This window comes from Rhagoletis pomonella, unplaced genomic scaffold (genome assembly GCF_013731165.1).
Source record: "Rhagoletis pomonella isolate Grant_MI unplaced genomic scaffold, Rhpom_1.0 Rhpom_scaffold_00006, whole genome shotgun sequence".
Classification (NCBI taxonomy): domain Eukaryota; kingdom Metazoa; phylum Arthropoda; class Insecta; order Diptera; family Tephritidae; genus Rhagoletis; species Rhagoletis pomonella.
In genome coordinates, this window is record NW_023458560.1 from 33,542,977 (window position 1) to 33,563,947 (window position 20,971).

At 36.8% G+C, this 20,971-nt stretch overlaps 1 long non-coding RNA gene across 1 annotated transcript in view; it reads left to right on the forward strand.

Moving 5' to 3' along the window:
* The first annotated feature begins 2,637 nt into the window (after positions 1–2,637).
* Positions 2,638–20,971, forward strand: part of LOC118740620 — a 74,503-nt gene continuing 56,169 nt past the window's right edge. The window contains exons 1-4 of the long non-coding RNA XR_004993166.1: positions 2,638–3,286; positions 3,345–4,563; positions 4,976–5,125; positions 5,256–5,852. This is a non-coding gene — a long non-coding RNA (uncharacterized LOC118740620). The remainder of the gene's footprint in view (positions 3,287–3,344; positions 4,564–4,975; positions 5,126–5,255; positions 5,853–20,971) is intronic.

Below are 20,971 nucleotides of genomic sequence, written 5' to 3' on the forward strand. Positions count from 1 at the left end.
TGAGTTGATTTGAGATGAGGTGAAGTAAGTTGTGGTAAAGCAAGTTGAGGTGAGTGCGAGGTGTTAATTTTTTAACTTTCCCCTAAATCATAAAGTATTTAGTCATTGAGTATTTAGTACCCAAACTGGTACTTAAAATACAAAAGTATTTATACCATATTCTGACTGACATCGAAAACAAGTTTTCGTTGCTAAAACTGGTTTTCGACCTAAAACTTGTGTTTTCGTCCATGAAAAAACTGTCAAACGAAAACCAGTTTTCGCTGAAAACAACTGGAAAACTCACGTTCCACTCATTCCAGTCGGTGTCGGCACTAGTTTTTTTAGATATGTATATTCATCGAAGTGGAAGTCATATTTTATCATCTTTAATACGCCAGTTCGGATTTATTGTTAATTGCCTGGCCAAATTAAAATAAGAATGAAAGAAAAAGGTTGTTAATGAAAGGAAAATAAGAGAAAAGATTTTTTTTTGTAGCAAAACTGTAAACAAAGGATGTAAGTAATGTCAACGCAAACACTGTGAACCAGGGTGAACAGCCTTCAGCACACAATCCCAAACCTCACTTTTAGGGTCAGTTTTTCAATATCTGGTTAACACTAACTACAGGTTAAACATCATTATCGGTTTCCTGTTATATGTTATGGGGTCGATCACGTCGATAACCATGTTTAACCTGCAGTTAGTGCTAACCAGACATTGAGAAACTGGCCCTTAAAGTGTTTTCGTTGTCGGTCAGAACATGGTATTAGGCAGCCTATCACTGGTGCGAATATCATGTAATTGGGGTTAAATTTCTACAACTTAGTTTTCCATATAATTTTCGTGTGAAATGTTATTATGTATCAACAAAGAAAGAAGTTCTGCGCAAAAATACTTCCGCCCATCATTTCCGGCAACACAGAGAGGAAAATTCTACTTAGTACGGGTTAAACAAGATACAAGAAGAAACATTTTTGCGAATAGCGGTCGCCCTTCGGAAGGCAATGACAAACTTCCGAGTGTATTCAGCCGAGTGTATTTGATAACTATAACTACGGTGACCATTCGTGCCGATTTTGGCGGGACAGTACCGATTTTGAGAAAATTGTCCCGCTGAATATTTTTTAAAAGTCGGGACGTATAAGTGTCCCGATTTTTCATATTTGTACTGATTAAGTCCCGATTTTCAATGTTTTCTTCATTAATTTAATAAGAGTTTCCCTGTACTCTGGCCCAAAAATAATTTTTCGTACAAACGATTCTGACTTGAATTTAGTGAAATTATACAAAAAAATACTAATTCGCTCAAAAATATCATATATACGAAAAATATAAGTTGTAGATACAGTGGCGAAATAATAAATTGCGAAAAGACATTTTAGCATCCTTTGGCGATTATTTAATGTTTATTATTTTTTTTTTCTGAAAGTTAGATCGTTATCTAACAAAGACCATGTATGTCAAAGTTTCAAACTTTGCACAAAAATTAGCAAAATTCGACAAAATTCTCTCAAAACTTTGAGCTCTTTAATTAGATTTCTCAAAGACATTCTGAGTATACAGTTTTGTAGCCTATTCAATTCAAAGTGAAAATTTTAAGTAGCTTGGACTTACCGTAGATTTTTAATAAATTTTTTTTTCGTGGAAGATGTTGCTCATTTTCTCTATATAATAAAATTGTTGAACATACTTTGTTTGGTGGAATATGCGCGAACAAAAAATTTCCGAAAATCAACGTTAAGACCAAGTTACTTAATTTTGCACTTTTTTATACAACAATTTAAAGGGCTAAAAAACTTCATACAAAAAAAAAGTTAAATTATATTAAAATTTTGATCAACATTTGTTAAAATTTGTCGAATTTTTATAAATGTTTTACAAAGTTTGAAATTTTGATTTACATGTTTTTTTTAGATAGTAAGTTATATTTTCATAAAAAATAATTAACATTTTTTAAACAAAGAAAAGTAGCCAAAACTTGCTAAAATGTCTTTTTGCTATTTACATTCTCGCCATCGTTCATATTTATTGTGTGTATACATTTTGGAGATCATTTGTCAAGTTAATTATCTTTGTTTTGTCTTAAATAAAAGTGTATTAAAAGATGTTATGTCGTTTTATTCTAAAAACAATATTGTAGGTTCGGATTAGATGCTTTAGAAATGTCCCGATTTTTGGCCACAGAAATCCGGTCACCGTAACTATAACCACTTTTTTTAATATTTAATAACTACCTTTTTCTCAGTGTACACATGTAGGAGTGTGCTTTTTTATCTGACAGGACCTATGTTTGCTAACATACTTCATTCTTATCAAATCAGCAAATCAGTAGACAAACTCGAAGATAAAACCATCAACGCCATCACCGAGAGCAGTGAATGATAAAATATTGCTTATCACAGGTTTTGTATAAACTACTGTATGGCAAGTATTTTCCGTTCTTTATGTTTTTTAGTAATGTGTACTGATAATGCAGACATATGTATGTACATATGTTAATATATGGGATGGTGGTGCTAATTAGTGTTAAAGTTCAATTCAAATTATAATTATGTATATTAAAGATTAAAGGTTATGAAGAGTACCTATCAACTTGCTCTTTAAAACAAATTTAGCCACAGATCTATGATATCGCAATCTTTGATAAGGTTTCATAAGTTTCATCAATATTCGTATAGGTATTCCATCCCCACCAATAGGCAATTGCATAGAGGAATAAAGCCTCCACGAGATCATGAATACAGCAGGCTCTCGCTTTATATGTTTTAGTAGGCAGAAGAACACCCAAAGGGCAGTTTATTCTACGGAGCCAAGGGCAATAACAGACGGAGTACGTCGTCGAAATAAGACGATCCAAGGATTAAGGATAAAAATATCAAAATTAAGCGAATTGTCAATTAGCACAAGACCCGATAATCATTCACAGAGCAGCTTTGAAGTCCTTGTGTGATCTGTTGGAAAAACAACCAGCCAGTCATGAACAAGACCATCTCCTAGCAGTTGATAATAAAGAACACAACCTGTTTCTATTCTCACAGAAAATCGCAAGGATTTCGGTGATTCGTCTGCGAGCATCATCGCCTCTCCTTCGCGGTTGAGACACCCAAAGCTTTACTCCTACCATCATTCGCAACGCGTCTGGGATTTGCTTTCTACCAGTGAGGATTCCGCAAAATCCTTAAAACGTTCACTCTGATGCACTTCATATCGTCACAAATACATGGGGACCTGAATAAGAATGGATCGTGTGCTAAGACCCGATAATGCCATTCTCTTACAAGTCGCTAGTTTTTCAATTACCAGGTAAGTCGCCATCGGATCTCTAAGGCACGTTACAAGAATTTAATGGTGATTTTCACAGGACGGCACTCTCTCACACACTTTGATTGGCTTCTAACTCGAGAAACTGCACTGCATCTTCACGGCGCGCAACTTGCAGACATCCCAACCTAGTCAACGGTCACATTATTTACTACCTGGACAAAGGATGTGATCCTATAGTGGCACGCGGAGGCAGACGGGTCCAAGATGTCGACCGTATATCATTGTCGAAGGGACACTCGAATCACCCTTGCCCAACTCCGGTCTGGTTTATGCAGTATGCTGAGCTCGGGGTTGCGATAGGATCAATTCAGAAATGCGGAAATGGCTAACCGCAGTCTATCTGCGCATGCTCCATACCATCGATCTGACACCAGCTGCATTCTGGAGCCCAGCAATGAAAATTCTTCTCCCCTTAAGGCTTGGTTTGGGGTAGAAAATACAACTGCATTCTTACAACAATAAAATTAGTGAAATAATCGGCGAGTGTGAGGCCAAGAGAGCGTACGCCGTCAATGGGCGCACTGCACAGTGCTTCCGGTCTCTGAGTCGTCGTAAACCGCCATTTCTGAGTTCAGCTGAGGTAGGAACTTGTTTAGTCTGTGGCACCACGCGTCATGGAGCTGAGCTGGTCCCACTCGGTAGTTCTTCTAGCCCGATTTTGTCTTCGCAAGTGTGAATAGTTATCCAAATAGAATCGCTGTGAACATTGTTGAGCGTCACTTTTTATTGTGTCCCATTGAACAGAAGATCTATTTATGTTCCGATCAAAGTTTTCAAGCCAGATTGGTACCGCAATAGAAAGATGCTGTGCTGCCTCACCACCAGCATATGGCTTTCTTCGTGGTGTTGCCGCATGGATGGCATGAGATGGCAGCCTGTAGCCCCGTGTGCTTTATAGTCTCCCACCGATGTCGGCTCCCCAAACACTGCCGGTTTGCGAGTTGATGAATTTGCTCATGGCACTTTATTCCTTGCAAGTGGTGACGGTATGTGATGAGATGGAGAAGAGACTGTTCAATGTGGCTCCAAGATCTTGTGGTGGTCCAAAGTGGAGGCTAGGATGTCTTGCAAAAAGGTCGAAAGGTTAACCGTACGCGTGCCTTCGTTAAGCCATCTGCAGCTTGATACGACCTATCAAAAGATCACAGTGGTTGAAACCAACCACACAAACAGACAAATAAAACACGGCTATTACCGACCTCATTCAGATAGCAGTGTATCGATAACGATGTTAACGAGGGATTAGTGTTAACAAGGTATGGTGAAAACGGCCCTTAAAATAAGTATAAAAAATTTTATAATTCCGGTGGAAAAGCAGTTCCCATTTTTTTGTTTGAAGATTGATGCACCCTAATGTACCTATCGTCGTTCAAAGTACAACATTTTTTCCAAAAATTTGATTTGCTCCCACAAGCTCTTGGCTCAATCCTTATCCATTCGTCCTGAAATATACTAGCCAGAAATGCGATTGCTTCATAAAAAATAGAACCATTTTGACATATGAGTGAGTGTTTTTAATCTCTAGAAAATAATTAGAAAACGTCGATAGTAACCTCACGTACGCGTTTTTGCATTGTCTGGATACGCGGTTTTGTACTTTAAGCGACGATATGTATGTCCTTATGTATATATATATGAATGTACCCCACATTTCTTTTTTAATTGCAGATAGAATTTATTGTCAGCCCTAGTTGTTGTCTTAACAGCATAAAAACTCCCCAAAGAGTTTTGGGGGATGTTGTTGAAGTGACAGTCCTTGGCCTGATACAAATCTGATTCATTCCGGTTACGTAAATCCGATTGTCGCGGGAACCCCATGTAAGTCCTCGTTATATTTGACTTGTCATATGCGTGTGAGATTTTCCTGTACATAATCTGGATTTTCCAAAAAATAAAAAAAAACATACAAATCTTAATACAGAAATAATTTTATTTTTAAATTCATTAGCTCCTGCTCAGTCATCTTTGGCATTATAAATATCGTCCTCGAAATTTCACTGCAATCCCTTATTTATCGACGTAATTTACACAAACCTTCAATGACCTGCATTACCGGCAATGAACTACACTTGCGTCACCTGCTGGCAAAAAAACCGTAAGCTAATGTGAAAACCTTAATAACATAACAATCCACCAAAATGCACTACCGGAAATTACTAGAATGTGCGCGCTGAACCGGTTGGTAACATTTTTCCCTCAACGCATCATTGCCAGCGACTACAGCGACACGCCGCGCCGGTGCAAATGTCAATATTACTGGAATGCACTACCGGAAATCATTTGTACTACTAAAAGCACAGGGTGGTATGATTTTTTTTTTGTTTTTTTTTGATTTTGTTTTTTCGATTTTGTCAGATATTTGACATTCGTACTTTAGTTCGTTCGTTCGCAGTCGTCAGTTCAGTTCGTTGTGAAGAGTTTTTTGCAGATGGAATGTGAATTTACGCATCGCTTAAATAACCTTAATTGTGCAAAATAAAGTACGTGTAAACGTTTCGTTAACGAAAAACACATGTTTATAACAAGACCACGCTATCGAAATTGTGTAGGTTTCAATTGGAATTCCCTGCTGCGTTTTGTCTGATCAAAAGTGTGTTCTTTAGCGTTTGTGTGTGTGTGTATGCGCGCAGAGCCGCTGCCGCAGAGACGTTGCCAAATGCGCTCTTCGTCCGTTACTAGAGCGCTCGTCTCTTCTCGGCACGGTTACGCAGCGCTGCTGCAACTGTCAAAATTTTTTTGCCGTGTGTCATTTCCACACTTCGTTGTCGATTCGATTGGCAAAAATGAATTTTTTGCGAAAAATTTCACTAAATTGCAGTTGAAATTAGTAGTGTACAAAGGTGTTAATAACTAAAAAGTGTTTAGCGTTGCACTAATTACAGTTTAGCAATGTTTTCCGAGTGTACATTATGTTTGTAAGTGCGTAAAATGTTTAGGAAATTAGTGCAACAAATCGATGTGAATGTGTGCTTGCCTGCTGGCTTTGCCTGTGAACCGAATGAACCGAGAAAAGTTCGATGCTGACAGCGGCGCTGCGGTAACCGCTGCTGTTTTCTGTTTCTGTTTTTTGATTAATTCACAGTGCCTCGGTTCGGCTATTGGAATATGAAAAATATAGAAATGTGAAGAAATAAGCAACAAAAAATTTCGCAAACTAAATTTTTGCACAACGGCGAGTGCACAGATTTCATTAGCCATCAAATTCGCCGCGTGTGTGTGAACTATATGAAATTGTTCCTGTTTACAATAACTAAAACAACGAGTTGATAATTATCTGCCAGCTTGTAAGCGGCATATATTTTGTAAAAGATAAAAGTCTGTGAAATCAGTATTAAGCGAAAAAATATGTCTAAATTACCATTGGAAAACCATTTGCATTTGGCAAAATGTTGCGTCGCTGCCCTTTTTGTGTTGTTGCAATGCATTACGTTTGACGTAAGAGCGAATTGTGAAAGAAGGAATAAATAGAAACGTAAACTTCGGCAATACTTCAAGTTACAATACCCTGCACAGGGCCATCAAGGAAACTGCAATAGTTCAAGGTTTCATTCAACCGCTTTTAACTAATGTAAAACAAATAAGAGCAGATTATATATTTATGAATTTACATAATAATTGTGCGTTAAATGTTGCCACTATGGTAGCAAGTGCACTGTGCAGCTGCATTTTTGGTTACCAACAATCATTCGACTGTAAATATAAGTAGACTAAGCTATGAAGATAGTAAAAAAACAAGTTGAGCTTAAAACCTAAAAATTGGATTAATAGTTAGATCAGAACAATAATGGTATGTTAATAAATCAAAACAAGATGACGTTATAGGATTCCCAAAATTTTCCATTCGTCCATACAGCTGCTAACTAATGTGCGTGACTTCTTGCACTCAAAGGGTCTACCTACATATGTATGTACGTACAATAATTCAGAACAATTTTTGCATTCCAAGCCAATACATTTTCTCCAGTCTTTTTGTCATCATCGTGGTATTGCAGAATAAAGGAGCGCCGCAACGCAGCAACATTTTTCCAACATCCCAAAAGGCAAAAAAAAACAAACATTTTTCTCCCATTTACTTTTATCACTTCTGTGCTTCGCATATTCATTTCTGGTTCGCCCTCTATGTTTGGTCGGCTGCTTCGTTGTCATCGTCGTCGTTGTGGTTGTCGGTGATGGCTGCAGTTAAAATGTTGATTCACTTTTTCACTTTCCTTTTTGGCTCTTTCACAGCTGCCTACCAGCCGCCTCCAGCCTACCATCCTTTCCGGCATGCGGCTCGTTACGTTGGGAAGTTGAGTTCCGAAGCAGAGAAGACTATCCTACCATCAAATTGATCTGATAATTTTATGTTCCTATCTTAAATATGAAGGAGATGTTGAGGAGACGTAGATTAAATATGAATTAAGAACCTGAAATGTATCATATGTAACACGGTGGAGTAAACCTCAGTATACACGCTGCGTTTACATTAGTGTCATCAAATGGCTTACAAGCAGCGCAACCAGATGCTGAGGAATTCACTTGTGCACTCTTATCGATAGCCGTTATCTTTTTTTGTTAGTTTCCGTTGTTTGTGCTGCTGCTTATTTTAAATTTAAAACTTATGATTCATATTCAAGTATAGGAGCATGTTTCGCTTGACTCATCTCAATTGTGCGAGTATGTTTGTATGCATTTTGATCACTTCTCGTTTGCCTGCCTGGGATGGCAGCATTAAAGCCAGTGGCGTTTCGGCTAGTAAACCTTTATATGCCCGTATGACAACTAGAAAATGCCAATGGAAAATTATTTTAAATATTCATATTAGGTACATATCGAGCCCTTTGCGCAAAATTATTGTATATGTATTACAAAAAAACAAATTTTACAAGAAAGTATTCTTTGTATTTTTCTGCTTTGGCCATTTTCTGCCATTAAACAAAAGTTTAGATTTGCTGAAGATTTTTTTTTAAGGTCTCTACATTTGAATTTCTTAGCACATGCGATAATTTCGCCCACAAGAAAAAATGCATTGTCACATACGGTAAAATTTACAGTCAATTTGTGGAGTTGCTATTGATATTTAAGCCGTAATATTTAAACAGGTGATGCGTTATAGGTTGTAAAATAAAGTTGCATCAAAAAGTGAATTTCATAAAAAATGTAACCTACGATAATTTTGGGCTAAGGGGTCGTTATGTAAGTAGAAACATATATGCATGTCTAGAAATAATTACACAATTAAAATTATTACAAAAATAATAAATATTCCACAGTTCAAATATCACGTTTCCGTTTATACCCATTTCCCCAGTTTGAAACTCATGCTTGCACTATTTTTAACTACGTACAAACATACATATGTAAAAGCCGTATGCTAAAGACATTTGACTCGAAATCGAAAGTTTACAGTTCATTCTGCTGCTGCAATGGGAAGACAAAAAACGCAGCACACTGGTTTATTTTTATTAAAAAAATATCGAACCATATTGCATGTGAACGTACATATGTATGTATGAACGTACATATGTACAGAAACCCCACACAGATTTTATGAATAAGAAACACGAACTTTGGCTTATTAATTCATTTTTATCAAATTCGTGGCCAATTAGTAATATGAAATTGTGTCTTAAGTACTTGACACATTAATTACACTTTAAACGGCATTTTCGAAGAATATTTAACCGCCTATCTTACAGTTGCACGTTACGCCACGTCGATCAGACCTCCCAATTTGCATATTCGGCAACTGTCAAACAAACATAAGCGGAAGAACTGGAAAGAGCACGTGAACACCTACAACATCACGTCTGGTGTGCGTAATCTTTGGTGGTGCCGCGAGGTCTCTATAAAACCCGATGAAGCGGATCCTCATTCTCCAAAGACATTGGTCCCAATATACTATTATCCTGATAGTTACACAATTGCGTTCGGCGGCAGTAGAATGTCTCACTAAAGTCTTCATTCTGTTATTTGCCACCCTTGAAGACTGGTCTCACTACTGAAATGTGGAAACTAGGCACCAAATTTGAGTATTGTTGTCCGATAAGTAAAACCTCTTCGGGGTTTGCTCTTCGGCACCAATATCACCTGACCTCAGCGAATCAAAGTATCAGCACAGCAAAGTTCCTACGACAGTCGGGTGTACGTAACCGGAACAATGCAGATTTATATCTGGCCAAGGACTGTCACTCCAGCAACACTTCCCCACAAACTCTTTGGGGGAATTTATATGCTGTTAGAACAACAATCAGCACAGCACTTAACGCCATAATGAACCAAGAAACTCGTAGCCTAAACCAAAATTGTATCTGTGAGAGAATTGTCATAGCAGTTTTGATTTGTCGAAGCTTTAGCCACTGTCTGGAACTCGACACTACTAGAGACCATGTAGTAATACTCCCTTCCATAGGGTTAACGAGTGATTATCAGTGATCAAAAATCGTCTGTATTCTGTCGTAATCCAATCTTGAAGCCCATCACCATTGAACGATGTGTCGGTTAGGTGGTGTCGGGTAGCCACTACTGTTTAACTTCTACATCTCGAAATCTTTCTCAGCTACCAGAGGGAGTTTCACTGATCTCTAATGTTGCTTAATGAACTTTTGAAGAAATAAAGGATAGTTATCTCTCCGATCTTTCTCACTTCTTCGGTGCACGGACCTTAACCTCCCTGTCAAAGTCAAATCCAACTTCTCGCCACTTCAGCAAGGGTGGTCTGGCTACAATTGCGCGACGACGGAGTGTACGAGATGGTATGCATGTACATATGTATGTCATTAAGCAACATTCTCTAAAACTCTAGAAATTTTTGTGATTTTACGACAACAACAAAGCTCATATTTTTCGCAGACTACTCCATTAATTCATAAGGAAAGGAATATTTTCAATGCTTCGACGAATATTACTTGAACATGTCAAAACATCAAGAGCTTCTTCTATAGCCATAATGTAAAAATCATTATGTTGTTGTTGTAGCGACACTTGAAAGCCTCGCCTAAATTAATTAGTCTACCAATCGTTGTCGTCAAGCTTATCTAACGGCAAGCCCAGGAGCCGTGACCTTGCGACGGAGTTGTATCATTCCCACGACAGCCGATTCTACGCCCTGGAATGATTCGGGTTTTCTCACCACCAAGGGTTGTTGTTTTTCCGACCTCACCCTGTTTAGATTGGCCAACCCTATAAATCGAAATCATTATGAATCGCGATAAGTATTAGACGTACTTCAAAATTTAAATGACTGCTTGACAATGTTGCCAGCTTCATATGACTTTGCAATTTGTACATTTATTTTTGTTTGGAAATCTGATACGTTTAATAAAAAAAATCGTCTTTTGCTTTCTGCTAACATTAATATTTATTTATTAATTTTTATTTTCTACTCTCTGTCTTGTCGTTATTATACATACATACATAAATAGATATGCAGACATTTGCTTGATAGTGCAGAAAATGGAACAGTCCAGCGCCTTCGTCTTGGTCTGCAGGCTAAGCTTAAACGTAGAATACGTGGTATGATTAAGAGCATATACAAGTCAAAAACGAAAGCACACACTAAGAAAAAAATATCGATAAAAACATCGATCGTTATATCGGTAAGTTCCGAAAATATCGATAGCATAATCAGTAACAATATCGATACCAAATTCGATAAAAATATCGATAATAATATCGTTAGAAAAATCGTTAACACAATCAATAAAAATATCGATAACAAAGTCGTTAGCAAAATCGATAACGAAATCGATAACAAAACTGATAAAAATATCGATAACAAAATCGATAAAAATATCGATAAATAATGGATAATAACATCGATAACAAAATCAATAAAAATATCGATAACAAAATCGATAAAAATATCGATCATTATATCGATAAGTTCCGAAAAAATCGATAGCAAAATCAATAACAATATCAATAAAAATTTCGATAAGAATATCGATCTTAAAACCGACAAAATATCGATTATTATATCGATAAGTCCCGAGAGTGCCGAAAATCTCTAAAATCCCGAAATAGTTCCCAGATTGGGTCTCTGTGCCTCTATCTATATCCTTTTCTCTAAAACTACCTTTATTTTAAGCTTTCTTCCTTTATCTTCATCTATACTTTTATCGGTATCCTCAGCCTCATCTTTTTCTTTATATTTATCTTTGTTTTTATTTTTATGTTTATCATATTCTTCATATACATATTCCCCTTCACCTTTGCCCATATATAAGTAAAGTGTTTAAATTTACCTTGGTCTTCATTTGTGCCTTTATCTTTACGCAACTTAGTTTTTGTTTTTATTTTTACCTTTGCCTTTATCCTTTTCTTTATCTATGTATGTACGCACCTTTACTTTTATTCATGGATTGGTCTTTTCTAAGTGTTGTTTCGCTTCAAAAAGTTTTCGCGTATTATGCGTACATGTGTCCATACATATATATATGTACATAGACATACATAGATTACTAAAAAATAGAAACAGATCCACATTAACTGCAATCAACATATGTACGTATTTATGTATTTACATATGTACATACGCTGCGCTTAGGTTATAAATATTGCGCCATCTGTTTACCAAAAGCCGAAATATGTACTTACGCACACATACATACTTTTTGTCTCCTTCCCTCACTTTCAACGCATGCACGTGTTTGCAAAACGATGACGAAGTGATTTTGTATGGGAAATCATTTATGTCCATATATTTAAGTCAAATAAACATACTTAGAAGATATCAACCAATACTTCCCATATACCAAACGAAAGGAAAACTGTGGAATTTTTGATTAAAGAAAACAAAAACAAAATCATTCGAGCGGTTTTCGAGCATTTTGGCAATAAAAAAATTTGCAAATTTTTTCAACAATTTTTTTGCCTTAAAATGCTCAATATTTGTTGAATTTATATAAAATCTGTACACGATAATATTTCTATTGCCCCAAAGGATCTATATCCCGAAAATGAAAGTTATATCTACAAATCATAAGCTGCTGGGAGCACTTTCTATGACAGAAACCGAATTGGTTGGCTTGGAATTTTATCGTTGAAACGAAACACTTCTGTGAAATCGCTTCATTAGTTCTCGTGCAATGAGCGTTTTCGTGAAGCTCTAAGAATTACAACTACAATATTAGAGCATAGCCTCCATATCGAAACGTAAGACGTATTCTACGTCAAAATGAGGAAGAAGTGCAGTTCCCTGCAAAAAATGCGCCTAATCCGGGATGACTCCGGGAGCAATCGCAAAGGAACATGCGACTAATACCACATTTGATCTCTTTATATGGAATGAACTGTTCGCTTTTGTTCGAGCATGTCCTATGAAGAGACTAATTGTTCACCTTTATACCCGAACGGGTATAAAAAGCGACTATTCACTTTTAAAAAATAAAAATAAAAATTTGCGCCAGCTGAGATTCGAACCGGGGTGCTCAGTTTTGTTAGGCGAATACTCTCTCTGTGTGCCAACGCCGCACATGAAATTTCATTTACTAAGTGCGTACATATAATTAAATCGTTAATAGTACCCGTTAGAGATGAGTCGGGGACTAATTGATCTCCAATTATACCCATAAGGGATGAGTCGAGACTAATTAACCTCCATTAGTACCCGAATGAGACTAGTTGGGACTAATTAATACCCAATTGTACCCGATTGAGAGTAATCCCGGAATACTCTCTTTAGAGATTAGTCGCACAATTTTTTGCAGGGTTAGTACAGAGTGCACAAGCATATATACATACATAGATATGTACATACATACGTATACATATACACTTGACCAGTTTTGCTTATTTTTCTTTTGTTTACTTAATGTTTATAATTTTTTATAAAAGTCTGGCACATCACATAATCAGCACCACATAAGTCCACATTTTAAACTTCCTAGAAAAATTATAAAAATTCAGCAAACCTTAACAATTACACCCAAAAATTTTAAACTTTTTAGAAAAGTTTCAGGTATGCAGTTTTATAGCCCAATAAATTTTAGTAGGGCGATGTGCAATTTTTAAAACGACGGAAAATGGCGTTGATTTTTAATAATTTTTTAATTTTTGCTGAGGGTGCTAGGAATTTTCCTCCATATAAAAGTAATTGTCGAGCATACTTTATGTGGGAGATTTTCTCTACACCGTCAACCAAAAAGAAAACAAAAACAAAACAAAAATAGTTAAAAACTGGTAAAAATGTCACTTAACTTATTCAGCTGACCACAAGGGTACATGCGTACATATATTTAAACTGCGAACCAACAACATTAAGTGCAAAATTATTAGCTGCAGGATACATGACTTCAGATGTATGTATGTACATTAGGATGATCCTTAAAATCAAGTGAACGTTTTTGTTCAGTCTCATCCCCTCCATCGGTAATACTACGGTCACAGCTACCACATATATATTTTTGCCCCGATTGGAGACGGTTAAGGCGTGTCACACAGAGTGCAAAGTTCAGATTCCTCTATGGAGACTCAAAAGATTTTAATTAATAATTTTTTCATCTAATACCCAAAATCAATACTACTTTAGTCGAAGATATCACATATAAATTTTGGTATCGATTGGAGTCGCTTAAAGCGTGTCGCAAAGGTGTCAAAGGCCAGGTGCTTCTATGGAGACTCAAAAAATTAAAAATATTTTTTTCATTTAATACCCAAAATCGATACTACTTACTACTCGGTTAAGACGTTTTCATAGGGTAATCTGAACTTTGACCCCTGTGGGACATACCTGAACCGACTCCAATCGAGGCCAAAATTTATATGTGATATCTTGGACTATAGTAGCATCGACGTAGGGGTTGAGGCTTAGGAAATCTGATGTCAAAATTTTCTTAATACATGTTTGAAAAAAAATACGTACAAATTTACTTTGGATCAAAAAAGTTTTAAATATGCAACATTTGCAGCTCAATCATTTTTTGGAATATTTTTTTTTTAACATTTCTTATCGAAAAAAGGAGACACCAATTTTTTATTTCATCATTATATGTGACCTGGTCTACGAAAAAGGAGCTTACGTGCGAAAACTAGTTTTCTGTGAAAAAGCTGTTAAAAGTAAGCAACTCGTTTCGTCAGTTTCTCATTATCTCATTAATTGTTCTCCGCGCCGGACGTCCAGTAAGTGTTGTTGTTGGTCGGAATATTATTATAGTTTTATTATTACTATTATTAATATTATTATTATTATTATTAATATTATTATTATTTTTAGTACACTTCTAAGCAAGTTAGGATTTTCTGCTTTTCACCACGTGAAAAAGCATCTCATCTTCCATCCGAATCAACCAAAAAGTGAAAATTGATTTTTTGACACCTAAGCCCCCTTTCCGTAGACCAGGTCACATATAAAGAAAAAATCGGAAATTTTTAACTCTTAGAGAAGTATCTTTTTAAATTTTTTGCAGTTAATAAACTATTTGTCGGCGAAAATTTGTGCGTAATTAGCTTGGCTTTCCATTAGAGTGTAAGAGAGATTTAAATAAATATTTTCTTGCATTAAAAAATTGCATTTAATTTTTTTATTTATTTTTTTCTTATTAAGTATATACCTCAGGGAAGAGGTAGGAGTTCTGGGGAGTTATTATGCCAAAAGACCCAGGAAACTAATCACCCTCCACAAGACTAATTCGAGATTTATAGCAGGATTGCTAACGGGTCAGGGCAGGCTGTGTGCCCATATGCATACCCAAGGGATTAGTGCAGGCGACTCCCGTCGCAACTGCTACAGGGCAACAGATACATCACGGCATATCCTCCTAGAGTTCGATGCGATGGCCTAAAACACCTGGAAAGGCTGTGACCGGAGGCCTCGCAAATTCACTCTCTAACGCCCTCGAAAATGCTCGGTTTCGTCAGAGCACTAGGGCTGGAGGAGATGTAATGAGCTCTGAGGGCACCATAGACCTAAGGTCGAAGTTCTCTAACAAATCTAACTGTCTATCTATACTCTCTTAGAATAAGCACATTTGTTTTTGTTATTGGTCAATAAATACGGATTTTGTGCAAATTTTTAATCGGCCAGCTTCTTTCGTATACACCCTTTATCTGGAAAACTAAAGCCATATACTTAAATGATATTTTGAAGGTTTCGAATAAGAATCGGCTGTAAGTTAATAGCGCCCCTGCGAAAAATTTTGTTAGACACTGATTTTTTTTTTTCATTTTGAAATAAAAGAAAACTGTCGACCCAGCCTAATGTAAAATGTATGTGTGCGTGCGTGTACACAAATATAGAATTTATTATTTTTGCACTGTTGATGTCTGTGCATTTGTATGTACATATGTATTGTATGTAGATGACGGCAAATCGGCGACTGTTGGCCATTGCGTCAACTACCCAAGGAGAAGACTGTGCTGTCGCTGTCGGTGCTGCAGCATAGCATAAACGTTAAATAGCACTTAGCATAAGAAAAAATTAAAACATTAACTACTTGCTCGTATTTCCTCACTGCCGGTTGGCCACCACCGCGTGACAAACAGAGAACGCATGCCAAAGCGCGCTGCCCTGCCGCCAGCAGCAACAGCAGCTGAAGAGACAGTAGCGCCGCGTGAGCGTTATTACTAGGCGTATTCATTTTATAGATATGAGGATATGTTGCCTGCTCTTCATATCAGCTGGAAGGCCTTTGCTGAGCGGCAATGGCAGCATTTATTGTATGTGTTATACTAAGCATTTGGCAGACGTCACAAACGTCACGTCGACACGAAAGGAGCCGCATTGGAGGCTTGCCTCTTGGCTACATACTTATGTATGTACATTAGGGTGGTCCAACAACAGTAAATTCGGAATTGTAATGCTCTCGCCCCCTAGGATTGTTCTATATCGAAAAAAAGTATACCCCTATTTTTTTTATTTTGAAATCAAAAAATATTTAGAGGTCGCTCAAAGCGCTCAAAGTTTTCCATGTATTATTATATGGGAAAAGTAAAATTTTTCGTAGAAATGGTATAGAATTCTTGAAAATCAATATTTTTCGATCGGAAAACTTTGGTTCTCTTCAAGAGACTTGCAATAATAATATCCAATTGTTTATTTAACCATTTTTTAATACTAACGATTTTTTATTGGTTGCCCCATTGCATTTTTCGGAATTTTTGTGGGTTTTGGGCGGACCTATAAATAATAGTTGCGATGAAAAAATGGTTAAATAAACAATTGGGTATTATTATTGGGAGTTTCCTACAGATAAATAGAGTTTTCTGGTACAAAAATATAGATTTTTAACTATTCTATACCATTTCTACGAAAAGTTGTTTTTTCCTCTCATAAAATACATGGAAAACTTTGGGCGCTTTGAGCGACCTCTAAATATTTTTTGATTTCAAAATAAAAAAAATAGGGGCATAATTTTTTTCGGTATAGAACGATCCTATGGGGTGGGAGCATAAGAATTCCTACTTTCCTTTTTCACATGCATTTTTTGACCATCCTAATGTACATAGGTACATATCGACGGCGGCGTGCCTATTGTTGTTAGCGGCTTTGTGAAAAATTGTGGCCGACTCTGTTGCATTGCTCTGTTATTGATTTACTGAATTTTTACTTTCCTAAATCACTGCCATTTCTACTGTCTTCAACATTATCGTCTTTCTCTTATACTTTTCGCTCTTTGTTTGGCTGGCAAGCATTCTTTGCATGACTATTTGCCATTTTCATTATCCAGCTGATTCTTCCGACAATTTTGCTGATTTCGTTTTTTTTCTTCTTCTATTCTTCTCGTGCTTTTAGCACTTCCAACTGAAATTAATTAATTTACGATTTCGCAGAAGCAACAAATTATGCAAAAAACTTCTCATCTTACCCTTCAAACTTTTGCTCCATACTTTTTGCCAATTCCACACAACCACCACACCACATCCAACATATTTTCATTTCGCAGTCTTTTTCACATTATTCAGCGTTTCTTATTTCATTAGTCCATATGCTTTCATTAAAAATAAACACTCCAGTCCACTGAGTCTTTTTTTAGTTTTCGAATTTAATTTATTATGCTGTTGCCGCTCCGGCATTCGACTATTGTTTTCTTTTATTTTCTTTTTAATTTTATTGGCTTTTATTTGGCCATTGCACTTTGTAATATTCGTGACAAAACGCAGAATTTCAGTAAAAAAAATGGGAATGAAAATCTGCAAAAAAAACCATTAGAGAAGCAAAAGCAGACATACGCAAAACAAAAACAAAGGCAAACACAAACACAAAAACGTTTTAAAAGCAAAACTCACAATTGTTTTCAAGTGACTCACTTCCGAAGTTGTAGTTACAGCAAATGAATGCTTAAATTTTCACTTTAGGGTGACACAGTTTTTGCCACAAAAATATCTTAAAACTTAGCATAAAACTTTTCCGAAAAATCTTTAGAAAAATGCTGCTGACATGACAGTTCTAGGTCTAAAATAAATAAATCTGCGTCATTTCGGAAAGTTAGGTTAGGTTGAGATAGGTAGTCGTCTGCTGTTGGAAACACCCTTAAACATTACAGAGGTTGCAATTTTTTAATCCACGTAATTTTGACCCAAGCAGTAAGTTACGCAGACCAGTAATATCGAACCACAATAGCTACTGCGAATTGATTATGAAGTGTGAACTGCGATATTTTAACCTTTGGATGGCGAAAGCAGCCCAGCCTCATAGAAACCGGTAAGATGATACAACGTCATCATCATCCAACATAACACCTTAAACACTCAGATAACTTGTTGCCTTAACAGCAACCGCCCTGTGGATGATTGCTCGAAAACAAACGGTTACCTCTCCCAACTTTCTCCCTTCTTCACTGCACGGAGCCTAACCCTCTCCCCGACGAAATCAACGGCGACCCTCTTCGCCACCAGAACGAAAGAGGTCAGGCGTCAACGAGGCATTCACGTCGATGGCGCACCAATTCCGACCGACAACAACTTGAAAATCTTAGGGGTCACATTTGATAGCCTACTCTCTTTCTCCGCGCACACAACCGCAGTTATCAATGCCACATTTGTGAGCAAGAAAAATATAAAAACGCAACTAGTATATAGTAACACTACTTTAGATATATTTTAACACTAAAAATAAACTTTTTAGATGAAATTGAGGCCGCCGTACCACAACATGAATCCATTTAATTTAAAAAAAAAATAGTTTTCGGGATATAAGCAAAAGTAATGTTTTCCAAGACCTTTCGGTCCTGTTGCTATAAATTTGTGGGAATATAAGGCGAACCAGACTATGTTATGTATTTCGGAATAAACATTTGTTTTCCTTTACATTGGCGTTATATAACTGATGATTAAAGAAATAGGTTTGGGTATACAAGCGTTTAAATTTACATAGATAAATGTCAATTTAGATAAATCTACGATATTTCAGTAAATATTGTATCCAAATTGTTGAAAATTGGTGAAGTAAAATTTTTGAACAAAATAGGATTATTATGAAATTTTTGGAAAATGGGAGTGGCCCCGCCCACTTAGGATGAAATGCTGTATCTCAGTATCCGCTTCACCAATCCATACCAAACTCGGTATGAGCCTTGCTTAGGCTATATCTAACATATCTGCTAAAAATCCTTGAAATCGGGCGATAACCACGCCCACTTCCCATATAACGTTAATTTACAGGAACACGAAAATTGCGATAAATCGGTAATTACTGAAGGTAATTCACTCAAAATCGATTCTTGGAATAACCTTAGCATTAAATAAGATTATTATACTTTTTTTGGATAATGGGCGTGGCGCCGCCCACTTATGACCACAAATATATATCTCAGTAACCGATTTATCAATTTTTACCAAACTCGGTGCACTTAATAACCTTGGTATGGAAAAGCAATACGTTGAAAATACGAAAACTCCGATATTTCAGTAATTGAGGCCGCTATGTAATTTATTCCAAGTTAAACTTACAACATTTTCTTCACAATAAATAAGACTGTTATATTACTGTTATTATTATAAAAATGTAGTGGTGGCAACTCTGTTAATGTTTTAACCTAGATATAAACCTTCTCCTCGCCGAGACGAACACTTAAATATGCGTGTTCTTACAATCAGACCACGGCAATATGGGGTCTATCGATGTCAAACGCTAAGCAACTTTATTTTCATAGTTTTGGTAGAATAATTGGACGTCGTCCCCTTCTATTTACTTGATTTTACTATTTTACTATTCTATATGTCGGCCGCTGTGGTGTAGTGGTAAGCAGTGCGCGCTTCCACTCCGCAACGCCTGGGTTCAAGCCCTGGTCAAAGCAACATCGCAAAAAATTTAGAAAAAGGTTTTTTCTTAACAGCGGTCGTCCCTCGGCAGGCAATGGCAAACCTCCGAGTGTATTTCTGCCATGAAAAACAGCTTCTCATAAAAATACAATCGCCGTTCGGAGTCGGCGTAAAACTGTAGGTCCCCCCGCTTTGTGTGACAACATCAAGGCGCACGCCACAAATCGGAGGAGAAGCTCGGCCAAACACTAACATATGTGTAAGCGCCAAACTATTATTATTATTGTATGTCAAACTACGTCTTTTCTAAGCATTTCGAGTTGAAATATTCATAAAAATATTTTTGCCCGCACGAATCGGCCAAATACCCTTATGTGGTACGGTTGATCGAGATGGTTTGCAGTTTTGGCACTGAATGTAGCGAGCAGCGACGAAAGACCCCTTAATGAGCTTTCGCAGCGTCCAAAGACCCCTTAAGTCAAATTTGAATTGTATCTGATTAAATAGGAGCTGACTCACCCTAATTCCTCCCTTGCTCGCATTCAACACATAATGCCTTTGATTTGCTCACTCATTTCGTTGGTGTTACGCCATTTATCTGCTTACGCATTTCTTCCTTAAAACAAACAAAACGCATAAACCAGCCCTCCATTTCACCCCTTGGTATTGATGTATGTACATATGTATGCATGTATTTCATTCGCCTCATTAATTTCCGTGCTTTTTTTTTTGAGACAATCTTCTTCGATTTAGTCAGTAATATGTAGCCTCAAAGAATGCCAATTTATTCAGCCAGCTATTATTGCTCATTGCTCATCACTTGCCAACACGACGAAGTTCGCTACAGCTACTTACATACATACGCGCACACAACTGACAACGCAATTGCAACTGCATCATCATGAAGCAACAAAACTTCAGCACCGTCACCGTCACCACCACCACCACCACCTTCAACTTGTTGTTGCTACTTGCCACCTTAAAATAGTAGTTGCCTCAGCGGGCAGCTAACTCCGCGCTGCATGTCCCAAACAGCGCCTCACCCCACTCCACTTCAAGTTACTGCGTTGTACCTACTCTACCACTTGTATTTGGTGTTGGTGTATATTTACATACATACAAATGTACATATACATATACATACATAGTAAATATGTCCAGCAACAGCAACAGGAAATTCGCAAACTTTTTCTTTTGCTTTCTATCGATTTTCTCTCGTTACTTTATTGGTTGCGAAAAACCACACTGCCACACTATTGCTATCTTCTCACATTTCTTCCTTTCGTTACTTTTCTGTTCTTTCTTTGTTCGCTGGTATATCTTTGGTCGTGTTAATAATGTGTCGGACTGTTCGATTGCTCTTGTTCTTCTTTAGTTTTGCTTTTATTCCACTTGGTTCTTTTATTTTATTGTTTATGGATCTTGTTGAGTGAAATGCATATTTATTTAGCTGGTTTCTTCATCGGTCGCAATGTTAAAATTCAA